The sequence below is a fragment of the Saccopteryx leptura genome, chromosome X (genome assembly GCF_036850995.1).
Source record: "Saccopteryx leptura isolate mSacLep1 chromosome X, mSacLep1_pri_phased_curated, whole genome shotgun sequence".
Classification (NCBI taxonomy): domain Eukaryota; kingdom Metazoa; phylum Chordata; class Mammalia; order Chiroptera; family Emballonuridae; genus Saccopteryx; species Saccopteryx leptura.
This window is the reverse complement of record NC_089516.1, coordinates 81,702,968-81,717,906: the sequence shown is the minus strand read 5'-3', so window position 1 is coordinate 81,717,906 and position 14,939 is coordinate 81,702,968.

The window sequence follows — 14,939 nt, the reverse complement described above, 5'->3', positions numbered from 1 at the left end:
AGAAATTTTTCTATCTATTATTAGCTATCTATTGCAGGGGCTTATCTGTGCTTGAGACAAAAGGACTAAGTGATAAGAGAGTTGAAGATCACTAAAGTGAAAAAGTTGATGTATGATGGGTTACACACTTTAGTCTGGGTTGGGAAAGACAGCACAGATTGAAGGGGCTGATGTGCTGGGCTGGGGGAAGTAGAGGATTAAATTATGACTCTTATAACCCATGCTACCCACCACAGAGAACCCAGGGAACTCGGAGCATCTGCTTTGTGCCCGGCTGGTGCTGGGGTTGCTGCCAAACAGTTTCACATCCCTTAATCCTCACAACAGATCTGTGAATGGAATGTTTTCAGCTCTTTTAGATGAAGAAAATAAGTCTCCAACAGGGGAAGAGCTATATTTTATAGACTTTAAGATGCCATCACTTTTTAACATGTTTTTTAAGCAGTAAAAGAAAAATAAAATGCTTGCTATCATAATGGTAAAACGCCAGTGATTGAGGTGTTCAAAAGTAAAAAAAAAAAAAATGCATGTCTTAGAAAGTATGAAATGCAATAACTCATAGTATAGGGTCATACATCTATTTTGTAGAAAAATTGAGGTTGGAATTTCTCTTCTTTATATCAAACTCCATGTTCTTGACATAATGAAAAACCTTAGTGGTGAATAAGGTTCCTACAAATTAGGTAATGTTTTCTCTTATTGTCTTACTGTGTGGTATAGTAAAAATATTTATATTCGTTTCTGATACCTAAGTGCTATTTTTTTCCCTCTGTGTAGTGGTTCTGTGATGTTGGGCAAGTCACTGCATATCTGTGTGTCACATTTTCCTCAGCTGTAAGTATTCAGATGGATTCTATCATCAAAGTTACTCTAACCCATTCACATTTTATTGTCTAAAATTCTTACTTGCCTGACCCTCAGACTTATATTGCTCTGTTTCCCTCCCCTCTGCTACTTACAGAACAATTTAAAATTATTTGCTTAATATCTTCTGGTCAGTGTTAGTTGGGGTAGGGTGAGATGGTGGAAGATGTTCTCTTTTGAAGACTCCAGCTATCTCCTAACCAGATGGTGACACAGTGGATAGGGCATTGGCCTGGGACGCTGAGGAGTGGAGGGTTGCTGGTTTTAATGTGGGATCATAGACATATCCCTGGCTTGAGCCCAAAGGTTGCTAGCTTGAGCCCAAGGTTGCTGGCTTGAGCAAGGGGTAACTCATTCTGCTGCAGTCCCCCAGTCAAGGCACATATGAGAAAGCAATCAATGAACAACTAAGGTGCTGCAACTATGCGTTGATGCTTCTCATTTCTCTCTCTTCCTCTGTGTCCCTGTCTGTCTCTCTCTCTCTCTCGCTCTCTCTCATTAAAAAAATAAATAAAAAAAATAAAGATGTCAGTTATCACATTACTAAGTAGTGAGACTTACTCCTTCATTTTTCTACTTAATAGAATTCACATTACCATATACAGAATTTTATTAATGCAGAACATATCCATTCAGAAACAAGTGGAAAGTATTAGGATGTTGGAAATAATTCAAGCATAACTGGGTAAAAGCCTTGCTGATAAAAGACATGGGAAGATTATTATCTAAAAGATAGAAAATACATGGTTTTGGTAGGATTTTAAAATTTCAGTTAAAAAAGAAAGTTGACATAGGATGCAAACAAGGCAAAATACAAAAGATTAATTTTCTTTTTTTTTTTTTTAGAGACAGACAGACAGTTTCTAACCCTGTATACTCTAGGTGTAACTTTTCTGCTCTTGGATATGGCCACTGATGGGGTGAAGGGTTCACACCAAACCACTGCCTTTTTCCAGCACAAGGGTTACAAGATAGTGGGGTCAAAAGGGACCAAGATTAGAGGAGAGTTCTATAATCATTAAAGGCATGATAGCACTAAAGCCATGTAGGATATTTGAAATCCATATTTAAGAAGATAGCAGCAGTGACGAGCTAGGGCTGGTGGTGAGGACCACAAGCAGGGATCCCAGGGGTAAGGGTATCTGGTCAGTTCAGAGACAAGTTCTGAGACAAAATGGTGAAAGAGAAGAGTAACACAGAGCCAGAGTAGTTGTGAGTGAAAGCACACACGTTCACATGTTAATATAAGATAAGAGATGGAAAAGGACAATATCCAGTCACTCCCCTTAGAGTTCTTGCAGCTGTTTCTGGAGATCCTTTCTTAGAGACGTTTCTGAGCCCTCGTGAGTACTTGGTGGGCTCTACCAGCCACCCCACTAGCAGCCTGTGTAGGAAGTCCACTTCTTTGGAGGTGTCCATGAGCTTGATGCCTTGTATTTGAAGGACAGGAAGAGAAACCACATACAGGAAATAATTTATTTTCTAGGAGTTAATCCACATGAATCCCACAACCCAGGATTCTTTGCCACCCTATCCCCAAAGCAAAATGTTCCAGGGCCCAGGGAAACGAACATAACAGCTGTCACTGGACCTTCTTGGCATGCACTACCTTTTTATTTTTATTTGTTATTTATTTTTTATTTTTCTGAAGTGAGAAATGGGAGGCAGAGAGACAGACTGCCTCATGCGCCCAACCGGGATTCATCCAGCATTCCCACCAGGGGGCGATGTTCTGCCCATCTGGGGCATTGCTCCACTGCAACAGAAGCCATACTAGCACCTGAGGCCATGGAGCCGTCCTCAGCACCCAGGCCAACTTTGCTCCAATGGAGCCTTGGCTTCAGGAGGGGAAGAGAAAGATTGAGAGAAAGGAGAGGGAGAAGGGTGGAGAAGCAGATGGGCACTTCTCCTGTGTGCCCTGGCTGGGAATCGAACCCAGTACTTCCACATGCCAGGTCGACACTCTACCACTGAGCCAACTGGCCAGGGCAGGACTACCTTTTATTATATTCTTTCCTCAGTCCTCTCACATCAGTCTTCTTACCATTCCATAACCTACATACACCTTGGTACTGGTGTTTACCATAGACTCTTTCCTTCACAGATATTGTGGAAAGTAGGAGTGACAGGCTTAGGGAAATCAAACAATTCAGGACCATCCTGCTGTTAGCATTCTCTAAGCAAAAGTCCACTAAGAACTTGAAATCAAACAAAGTTGAACTTTTCTCCATTACAGTGAGGCAAAGTGTACACCATGAAGACCCATGGGGTATCTCATTAAGAGGACATTAAAAAGGAAGTATTATAGAATTTGGAATTATGTTAGGTGATTTTAGAGAAGGTTCAATGATTTAGGAGATTGCTCTGGGTTGGGTGCTGTCAGGAAGGAAGAGTAGGTCTATGATTAGATATCTTAATTTCTTTTATAAGGAAACAGTAGAGTAAAGCTAAAGCTATAATCAGTAAAGAAGGATCACTCATACATGTTAGCTAGTAGAAGAGGGTGTTTGGTCATTTTTGTGGTTTGCACACTTGTCTTATTTTTTGTCTTATTTTATCAAAGTCACAGAGTGGCTTTTTATGATCTTGGTGTTCTTGGATATGGTTTATATTCAGAGCATTATAGCTCAGCTGTGAGCACCAGGCCATTTCATGATGGAGAATGTTTAGGTGGAGAACAAGATCTACTTGACAGACTGTGTGTTTTCAAGGTGACAGACAGAGGATATTGAGCTAAACAAATGCAGGTTTAAATGGAGCCAGTGAGGATGACCAGACCATTTATATAGATTAAAAACCTTACATAATTTTGCTCATCTGAATTGAATGCATGTTGTGCAAACTTGGGCACTGCTTTGATAGTAGGTAATGGAACCAGGGCTCAAACCCAGATCTGTGTCACTCCTGTGCACACACTTCTAATTGTTGAGATTTAGAGCTATCATCTTTTACAGATGGGGCCAGTACTGGGGATGCACTTTAATATATCTGTAGCTAGATGTCGTTTTTTGATTAAAGACGTAAGATAAGAGGCAGTTCTACTATTGTGGATTGATGCCCTTTCCTGTGTACATTATCTCATTTTTTTCTTATGAAAAATAAATAGTCACATCCATTTTCTAGAAGATGAAACTGAGGCTTGAAAATGAGAAGCATGTGGTCTAGGGTCACACTGTCACTGAAGAGAACACTGAGGTGGTAACTAATGCCTGTCTGATTGCCAACCCCATATTCCCTCCAGGATATCACCAACTTCAGCTGTAACATATCCCATAGCTGCAAATTATATGCTTACAAAGTTGAGAGATACAGTAGTTTCATATGGGAAAAGCAGCAAGATGCTGTGAAAGAAGTTTATGTTTTAGGCTTGGCTCAGTTTTCCAAAAGCTTACCTTTGTTCTTGCTTTACTTTCTTCATTTGCATAATGAGAATTATAGGTCTGACCTCTATTGGTCCTGGTTAGAATGAAAGGATTTAAAAGATGCTGGCATGAGGTGGGGCTTTAACAGGGTCAATTTCCTACCCATCCCCCAGGCCTTCTTTCCCCAGCATAAGACCTGTGCTTTTACCAAAGTACCTCAGTAACCATAGGACTGAATAAATCACGAAGCCCTATGCTGAGGCAATTTACCCCTTGTCGGCATAACATAATCCACAAAACCAATCCAGCAATAAGGCAATCACTCGTGGAGCCTGGAAGCCCATGAGACTTCTAGATGGGAGGCTTCTGAATGCTGTGGGTCAAGATCCAGAACCCTTCTTCTGTCTCCTATAGAATGGATGAACTTGTATGCTTTTGTTGGGTTGTGTGCTGTAGTCTGTTCTGACTAACAGAATCTTTCTTACCAGATCATGGTGAGGGAAGAATGGAAGGAACAAAACAAAACAAAACAAACATAAAAACAAAATGTCTGCAAGAGTGAAACTGGTCTGCAAAAAACACTGGCCTGGGCCTTAGTTTCCCCCTTTTTCTTCCCATAAAAGGGATGTCTGACACCATAGTTCTTCTGGAGTGTATCTTGTAAATCTAACCATGAGAAGAAAGATGAACCCATCATGTTATAAATGATAACCAAAGCCAGAGTACTCTCTAAATGTCAGGGTGACTTATTCAAGGGTGTATGAGAAAGGAGAGGAAATGATTCTCCACATTGGAGTCCGTGGCTCTGATCATCATTGTGGGGTCCCAAAGTTTCCACAAACTGTTCTGGCCTCTTGAGTCTGACCTCAGAATTTTTATATTTGCCAAACTTCTCAGCCTATGCTGTGAGAAGTTACTCAATGGATGCCCATACATATACACATATACAGAAATATAATAAGAAGAACAATAAAAAATGAGTGGTTGTTGCAGAACAGGAGCAGTGATCATAATTTTCTTCTTTCTGTTAATTGTCTCTATTTTACACATTTTTAGATTGGAGAACATTTCTCAAACATAATATAAAATATATTTGAAGATTTTCCTATCATTTAAAAGCTTAAAATACACAGAACCTCTGAACGTACAGGAACATTTCTGGCAATTTACCCTTGTCTTGTTTCCAGGTTCTTGCTTGATAAATAATGTGACTACACATCTCCTAATGTGTGGTTTATTCGAACAGTGATAGGGATGGAAGGAGGATGGGGTGAAGGAATTAAAAAAACTGGCAGGAGTCATTGGAACAATGGCCCTCCATGGCATTGAGGCTGCTCACCAGAGGAGGAGGTCCGATATTCAGTGAGATCACAGGAGTTAAAAAGAAGGGAAGTGCCCAATCTAGAGGTTAATGTTAACATCAGCAAGAGCATTGACAATAGAATAAGGAGCCAAATTTATACTGGCATTAGTTTCCCCTGGGAACTTCCCTTTTGGAGAAATTTCATTGCTTTTACTGTGTTTAATCACTCTGTTGTGAAAGGCAGTTAGGACTCCAGAAAGCTGAAGTGAATGTAAGAAGCAGAGGAATCAAGAAATAGGACACATGGCTTCTGCCTGCTTGGGAGCTGGGGGAACTCCAAGCGGTAAGTACTGTGGCTGCTGCCTTGTCTGTGTTATCCGTTTTATCTTTACATTCTTGTGATATGGGCAACTATGACCTCCATTTCCTGTGTTAAGAGACTGAGGCACAAATTGGTGAATTATCTTGTCTAGCATCACACAGCCACTAAGTGGATGAGCAGAGATGAAAACCAAATTCTGATTGCTAACCTTGTGTTCCTTCCAGGATAACATGGAGCCTCAACTGTAAGTCCCACAGTTATAAATAAAGTGATATAAATGTACTAACTTAATGTGCAGAGTAATGGATACATTTTATTTCTGCATAATCTGGTCGCAAACTTTTCTTTCCAATGCATTAACTACATTATCTTAGATAGTTCATTGGATTTTTCATTCCCCAATTTAATTACTCATAAAAGCCCTAGATTTAGGGTGGATCTTCAGGTTTTCTTTAACTTTTTAACATCATCTTTACGTTACATTGTCTCCTCCTTTTGGTAATGAAGAATCATTGAGTAAACACTAATTCAAGAATATCGCTGTGGACCTTTATTAAAGCAAATCTTACCTGAAGAACAAATGTGGTATGAGAGGTGTGGTTGAAGTGGGCTTCCAAGACCTGGATCTGAATTAGTCCACAGCAGACACACACACACACACACACACACTCACACACACACACACACACACCCTAATGAGGATGTCAAGTGTAAGTAGGAGAAGATAGGGCCTGGATGCACAAAATGAGTGACAACCAATTCCCTCCATCAGAAAAGTTAGCTTTTTGGATTATCCTTAATTGTACTTCCACTTTCACAAAGCATGAAGTCCCTTGTCTTTTCCTGTCTGTCTCTCCAGCTGTGTTTGTGTGTCTTTAGGAGAAGTGTAAAGTGAGAATCTTAATACAGTAGTGACAGGGGTTTCAGAATATGGACAAATAACATGTCCGAAATTTTGAAAGAGGACAGTTAATGCCTTTCATGGTTCACAAATAAAAATTACAATTGTAAGAAGCAGCAGGAATTTTTTTTTACTTATAATCCAAATACATGAAATACATACTTTAAGCTTTTAGTTATTTAGAGTTATATTAAATATTCACAGTACAATTTTTCTAAGGGCATTAGGCAAACCAGTTTGAAAACAGCCAAACGATGTTTTAGAGTTTCTTAGTCCAGACCAATATCTACCTTTAGAAGTAAGCCAGCACAATCAAAATGTTATCTCCACATAATTTTACTTAATTAGGTCAGATGAAATTTTATGGCCAGAGATAGCTTGGGAAGAACTAATTTTATCTAATATGTATTTTCTTCAGATACCTTTTTGTGACATGCCAGCAAGAAAAATAGAATTATTTTCTGATAAAAAAATAACAGCATTAAATATGGCAAATGAAAGTTCATTATATCTTATCAAGTATTCTTCTAATCTGTCACTTAAAAGTTGCTTGAAATATGCTCGTCCTTTACTTGTTCAAAGATTATAGAATGTACATATTTATGATATTCTCCTCAGAATCAGTGTGTGGCACATTAGTGATGTGAGATGGAAAACTTCTAACCCCAAGAAAGCCAAATTAAAAAGTCTATGTGAGTTATATTGATAATGGAAACAGGTGTATATAAAAATCATGGAAAGAGCCTTTGCTTCCACAAGTAAATGTTCCCCCTCCATTTTTCTTGAAATGAACAATATTTTTCACTCACCTCTCCACTTTTGAGTATAAGCAAGAAATATTTCCACTTTTTCTTTACCATAAGAAAAGCAATAGCAGTAACAATAAAATAGAAATGAACATCATATGTCAGTGTGGGAAGTTATCCAGTAGGGAGTGGTAGAAACTGTGGTGAATGGTATGAGGAAAACCGTTATCTGCTCCAGCCAGTTGTTTCCTTGAGGGATTGGGAGACGTAAGCCTGTGTGGTCAAACTTCTTTTTTCAAGAAAATCCAGGAAGTTGTATTTTTATATGAAATCCTCCCATTTTTGGTTGTTGACAACTATTTTAAAAATTGAACATTGCGTAGAAAAGCTATGTTTCTCAAATCAATTTAATTCTCTATTGTAAATTAATATTAATTGAAAGAATATAAGACATCTAAAACCAGATAAGCTAATAAATGAACAAAATGTACTTATATTCTAAACTTGAAGATCATGTCAAATATTCAAAATGAAAGAAAATTTTCTATTATAGAGTATTTGTCATGAATCAAAAATAATGTCTCTCACTGTTTTGTGTGTCTTAAAATTTCATTTAAAAATACTGACTTTTATATACCCAAAATAATAAAGCCAGATAAGTAAAAATCAGAAGACAGATTTGATTATTATTTAGACAGATTTGATTATTATTTTATGTTTATCTATATATAAACAAGAAGTCAATTAGAGAATCAGAAATTGAAAAAAAAGGGAATGAAGTTAAAAGCAGAAACACAAAGACACTGACATATACTTCTGCAAGATATTGAAGATGAGATCATTGTATCGTTTTGGTTATTATGAAGGTTAATGAAAATGTTTAACAAAATGTCAGTACTATCAAGGCTAAATTTAATGTTCATGAGAAAAATGAAGACACTATGGTTGAGCCCCAAGAACCTTCCTAAAATAAACATATTTCTCATTTTTTACCTGCCAAAAGTAATATAAATATCATTTTGTTGTATTGTATAGTAATTCTGAGTTTATAGGCTCTTATATAAATACCATAGACCATAGCACCTTTTGTGGCAAGGAATTATGAACTGAATTTCATAGTTCAAGAAATCAAGGGAATAAACCATGTTACAGAGAAAGAAATACAAATAAGCAAACTTATTCATGCAAATCTCAGTTACAAGTTCACAAGGGGAAGGAGAAAATATTAACCAAAATTTCAGAATACAGAAAGTCAACACTAGTAAGTGTTGACACTTAAATATTGTTTTAAAAATACTATTAATATGAAAAAAATACTATTAATGTGAATGACTTCGTACACCTTTTATTCTCTTTTATAAAATTCTATCTGCTCATGCATGGACAGTGTTTCTAGAGAGAGAAAATTTATCTTTTGACTCTAGAAAAACCCTACTTGTTCAAAAATCTTATTGTCAAAACTAGTCAAAAAGCGTACGAAAACAACTTCCTACTGAATGATATTTCTTAAAATAAATATATTTATTTTAATGTTATCACAAATAAAAATTCAAATGACAATATATTTCTTTATGGGTCATAAAAATTAAAACCATACAAATTGGTAACAAAATTAAGTTGCCTTTATTATTACTTAAGGGATGTTTGATGAAAAAAAAAGTCTCACTATGAATACTCTTTATTAAACCCTCAAAATCAATATGGCTGAACACAAAACATTCTTGTTCTCCTTTTGAGACAATCTATTCTCATGAACTGAGAACAGAAATGGTTTGGCAGAAGTTATGGGTACAGGGTTTTAGTTTAAAGTGAAGTTAGAGTCCACAATGAAAAGGCAATAGACTTTCTACTTGAAAACCTGAACTTCTATATTAAGCATTAAACTGAGAATTTCAAATTGATTGCCTTCTATTATAGTGGTGTCAAAATTTGCTCAGTATGCTCTCAAATGAGCAAAACGATGTTGGTTTTTTCTCTGTATAACTAACTGGCCTGGTCCTCTTCATTGGCTCTGAGAGCACCTGGCTTTGCCTAATTTAGCACTCTGTCTCCTCGAAAATACATATAGTCTCGCAGATTGGCCTTGCCCTTCACCCAACCACTCTCCATCATGAGATTTTAGTTATGTGGATGATTGTGAAATGGAGTGAAGAGGCAAGTGGCAGTGGTGACCTACTTGACCCTGTGAAAATAGGTTGCTTCCTGCACTGGTGATTGTTGCAGTCTAACCGATCTTGGCTGTGATCTTTTTGCTTTTTGTCCCCAGCCCTTTCATCAATGCACTGTTTTCATAAATAGTTCATTGTATCTTCATTAAGGTATTTACATATATATTCTCATATGTACATATAAAGAGAAAAGAAAATGAAGAAAATAGATAATACCAAGTAGCAGAAATCCTGCTTAACAGGATTTTTATGGAGAGTATCAAATAAACTATAGAAAGTGTCAGGCACAGCACTGCCCAGATAGCTCGGTTGGTTAACGTCTTGTCCAAACACACAGAGATTGTGGGTTTCATCCCCAGTCAAAGCACAAACAGGAACAGATTGATGTTTCTGTTCCTCTCTCTCTATCTCTTCTTTCTTTTCTCTCTAAAATCTAACCAAAAATTAAAAAAAGAAAGTTTCAGACACATACTAAGCCTTTAAGAAATGATAGAAATGTTAGTCCCAGAGTACTTCGTTACATAAATGAGAGGATTTTTACGTAAAGTAAACAGTTTAAGTGTAACAAAGAACATATGAAAATATATACAAAAGACATAAAGTGTATATACATTTATGAGCTTTTGTGCTATTTTTTGTTTTAGTATGTGTTTCCTGATGGAGCTGGGAAGAGGAAAGGATATTTGTGCCAGTTTTTTTAATAAATAAACTTTTATTAATTTTAATGGGGTGACATCAATAAATCAGGGTACATATATTCAAAGAAAACATGTCCAGGTTATCTTGTCCTTCAATTATGTTGCATACTCATCACCGAAAATCAGATTGTCCTCCTTCACCTTCTATCTAGTTTTCTTTATGCCCCTCCCCCTCTCCCTCCTTCCCTCCCCCCACCCCCGTAACCACCACCCTCTTGTCCATGTCTCTTAGTCTCATTTTTATGTCCTACCAATGTATGGAATCCTGCAGTTTTTGTTTTTTTCTGATTTACTTATTTCACTCCCTATAATGTTATCAAGATCCCACCATTTTGTTGTAAATGATCCGATGTCATCATTTCTTATGGCTGAATAGTATACAATGGTGTATATGTGCCACATTTACTTTATCCAGTCTTCTATTTTTTTTACAGTGATTAAAGCCTTTAAGCAAACTCTTAGCCCATACAGCAAGAATCCATAAAGGAGTAGTGTCCTTAACATGTTCACCAAGTCCAAGTTGGCACCATCACCATGCCAAATCCCTGAAAAATGCAACCCAACCCCAGTTCATTCTGTTAGGAGCTGTCACAAGGAACAGGAGTCCAGGAAAAGTCCACATCCAGGAAAACTCCACATGGCACTGGAATTGTTGTCACGATTCTATACTTTGCAGCTCACGTCCAAGTCCCAATGACTGCTGCTTCTAGCTGGTAATGATTCAGGTAGACTGGAAAAGCCATCTGCAGTATGTGTGGAGATGGAGCTTCTGTTCTCCTCTGTCTGGAGAGATGAGACCAGGTTGCTTTTCCCTGGAGCTCTGTGACTGTGGCGTGGTAAAGAGAACCTTTGGATACACTAAGCTGGGTGGCAAAGGTAGATTCATAATAGAAGTTGTCAAAAGGGGGAAAGAGAGCTCTAAATTAGGAGTGGGTCCCAGCCTGAAATATGAGTGGGGCATTGAGGTAGGAGGAATAAAGGAAATACTATATATTAAACAAAGCAGCAGAAAGTAGGACTATCAACACCCACAATAGAGATCTTTGAGGGAAGAATAAAAAACCTGACTATTCAGGCAAGACATAGTTAAGTAGCCCTTGTGCAAATGAGATCAGTTTACCTGCTTCTTGGAAGAAATACCCTAGGCTCGTCCACAGTGTCGTGGATAGGGCCAATGGTCCTGGGCACTTTTGGCCTTCAAAGGCAAACCCCAGCATTCTGGGCAAGGTTAGGTCATAGGTGGCTGGAGCAGGGCTGGAAGAGACTGAACCCTCCCTTAGAGGAGCAAGGGGGAAGCCTACCTTCCAGTGTCCCTGTTTCCTCACAGCAGAGGCATGTAAGTGTGGCAGGCTTTAGCTCAATGATCTTCCTTTCCACTATTGAAGCAGGACCCAGATAGCATCCTATGAGACCCCTTTGGGGCATTAGAGCCTTTAAGGACGTATCCTAAAAGCTGGTAGTTCACCTGATCTCTATTGGGCTTTCTCTGCATCTTGGTATCTTAAAAGCCATGCTCAGAAGATCTCGTTGAGGGGTTTGAGGATCCCCATCCACCTATATAAATCTTTTCCCTATATCTGGAGCTATTTGGAAAAAGACAAAACAGTGTTGTTAGCTGGATCAAATAAAAGAAGGTAGAAGTTTGCAGGAGAAAAAGATTTGGCATCTCCTGTTCATCAGAATTCAAAAGAAATTTAAAAATTTTTAAGTAAAAAGCATGATATAGTAGACCTGTAGGAGTTCCAGGATATCCCCCCTTTTAATTTTGTTTAAATTGACCTTAAAATATTTGCTGGGTATACTTTAATAATACCTTGACTTTAAAGATTGTAAGAAATACACATAATTCGAAAGCTTTGACAAAATACAGTAAATGCTTTTGCTCCATATGCAGGAGCATTGTCAGTTTAACTAGTATAGGAAATCCAATAATAGAACAGTGCATACAGACAATGAGCTATAACATGCTTAGCAGCCTCTCCTGTTATGACAGAGGTTACTATAAATTCAGAATAGGTATCCACTGTAACGTGAACATAGGACTGTTTGCCAAATGAAGGTATATGAGTAACATCCATTTACCAAAGTTATCCTGGTAGGGGTCCTTGAAGGTTACCTCCAAATGAAGGGACAGATTGTAGTATAGGACCCCTTGGACAGGATTTCCCAATCTGCCGTGCTGCTTCCCGAGAAAGTTGAAACTGTTTACACAGGGCTGCAGCGTTCTGGTGATGAATAGTATGAGACTGAATTGCTCGATCTGTCATGGTTGCTCCACATAATTTTCTTTTGGGTAGCTTGATCAACAAGGGCATTCCCTTGTGCTAAAGCTCCAGGGAGCATGGAGTGAGCTCGAGTATGTCCTATAAAACATGGAGCTCTATGTTGACATACAAGTCTTTGAAGAAGGAGGAACTGCTGAAATAGTTCATCAGCATTTGTCCTTGAGACAGCAGTCTTTATAGTGGAAACACCATAAATAAATATTTGCTGTCTGTATATGGATTAAAGGGGGAGTATGGAAATTGCTGAAAAGCCATGATAATGGCATATAATTCTAGTCTTTGAGCTGATTTTAAGTTGACAGTTTCAATATAAAATTGTCCATTGATTTGCAAGAGCGATTTGCCATTTAGTGGAAGTTTCCCAGAGCCATTGTTGTTGATCCTTTGAAAAAAGGACAATAATTTTGAGGCTCAAAACCTATAAGGTGTAAGGGTCGCCTATGCCCCTTGATAATCCAGGAGGCGACAAGATCAAAATATGGAAGTGTATTCCTTGTATTGGTTCAATGTGCCCAAGCTGTAGCTGCTCTTGTACCAATTGAACAGCTGCCCTAAGTTTCTCCTGAGAAAGGCGCCATTGGTCTACCCATACAGGATTATCTGATTTCCAAGTAATTGGGTCTGCACAATGGATTATTGAGGTAGCAGGAGCTACCAAGGCCCCTATGCTAAATTTTGGTATCCTAATCCACACCTTCTGGTATTGGGTGCCACTTCTATGGGGGTGAGAATTCCTCGCTGTTCTTTCCCTAGTCCCTTGGTGGGCAAAAACCCCCGATCAAGCATCTGAGTACAGACTAAACCATTAGGACTGACAAGCAATGCTCCCGTAGTTTTCAAAAAAATCTCTACCCCACAAATTAAGTGGCCATCCAGGGAGCACATAAGGCTTAAAAAATCCAGAATGACCTTCTTAGTGTTCCCAATGTAGAAAACTAGAACTTTGTTGAGGGGATTTACTCTGCCCTATACCTTGTAATTCTGTGGCTGCTGCATGAGTGGGCCAGGAAGGAGGCCAATTTAGCTTAGCAATAACAGATACATCAACTCCAGTATCTAAAATTCCTTTAAATTTATGCTCATGGATTGTTAGTTCCATTTCAGGGCGTTCCTGACCTATTTTTTAAAATCCAATTGGCAAAATCAGAGGAGCCAAAACACCAATTTTCTTGGGGCCCCTTTTGCAGGATGTGGCCTGAGAAGCAGAATTAGCATCCTTATACTATTCTTCTAACTGCCTGAATTAGATGTGAGACAAATTCTTTTTTTTAAATTAATTTTAATGGGGTGACATTGATAAAATTCTCTTCCATCACCTTCTAACTGGTTTTCTTTGTGCCCCTCCCCTCCCCCAACTCCCTCCCCTCCCTCTCCTCCCCCCCACCCTGTAACCCCAACACTGTTGTCCATGTCTCTGAGTCTCATTTTTATGTCGCACCTATGTATGGAATCATATAGTTCTTAGTTTTTTTGATTTACTTATTTCGCTCAGTATAATGTTATCAAGGTCCATCCATGTTGTTGTAAAAGATCCGATGTCATTATTTCTTATGGCTGAGTAGTATTCCATAGTATATATATACCACAGCTTTTTAATCCACTCGTCCTCTGACGGACAGTTGGGCTGTTTCTAGATCTTTGCTATTGTGAATAATGCTGCCATAAACATGGGGGTGCATTTCTTCTTTTCAAACGATGCTATGGTGTTCTTGGGGTATATTCCTAACAGTGGTATAGCTGGGTCAAAAGGCAGTTCAATTTTTAATTTCTTGAGGAATCTCCATACTGTTTTCCACAGTGGCTTGCACCAGTCTGCATTCCCACCAGCAATGCAGGAGGGTTCCCTTTTCTCCACATCCTTGCCAGCACTTATTCTGTGTTGTTTTATTGATGAGCGACTTTCTAACTGGTGTGAGGTGATATCTCATTGTGGTTTTAATTTGCATTTCTCTAATGATTAGTGATGTTGAGCATTTTTTTATATGCCTATTGGCCATCTGTATGTCCTCTTTGGAGAAGTGTCTATTCATTTCTTTTGCCCATTTTTGGATTAAATTGTCTTCTTGGTATTAAGTTTTACAAGTTCTTTATAAATTTTGGTTATTAACCCCTTATCAGACGCATTGTCAAATATATTCTCCCATTGTGTAGTTTGTCGTTTTATTCTGTTCTTATTGTCTTTAGCTGTGCAGAAGCTTTTTAGTTTGATAAAGTCCCATTTGTTTATCCTGTCTTTTATTTCACTTGCCTGTGAAGACAAATCGGCAAATATATTGCTGCAAGAGATGTC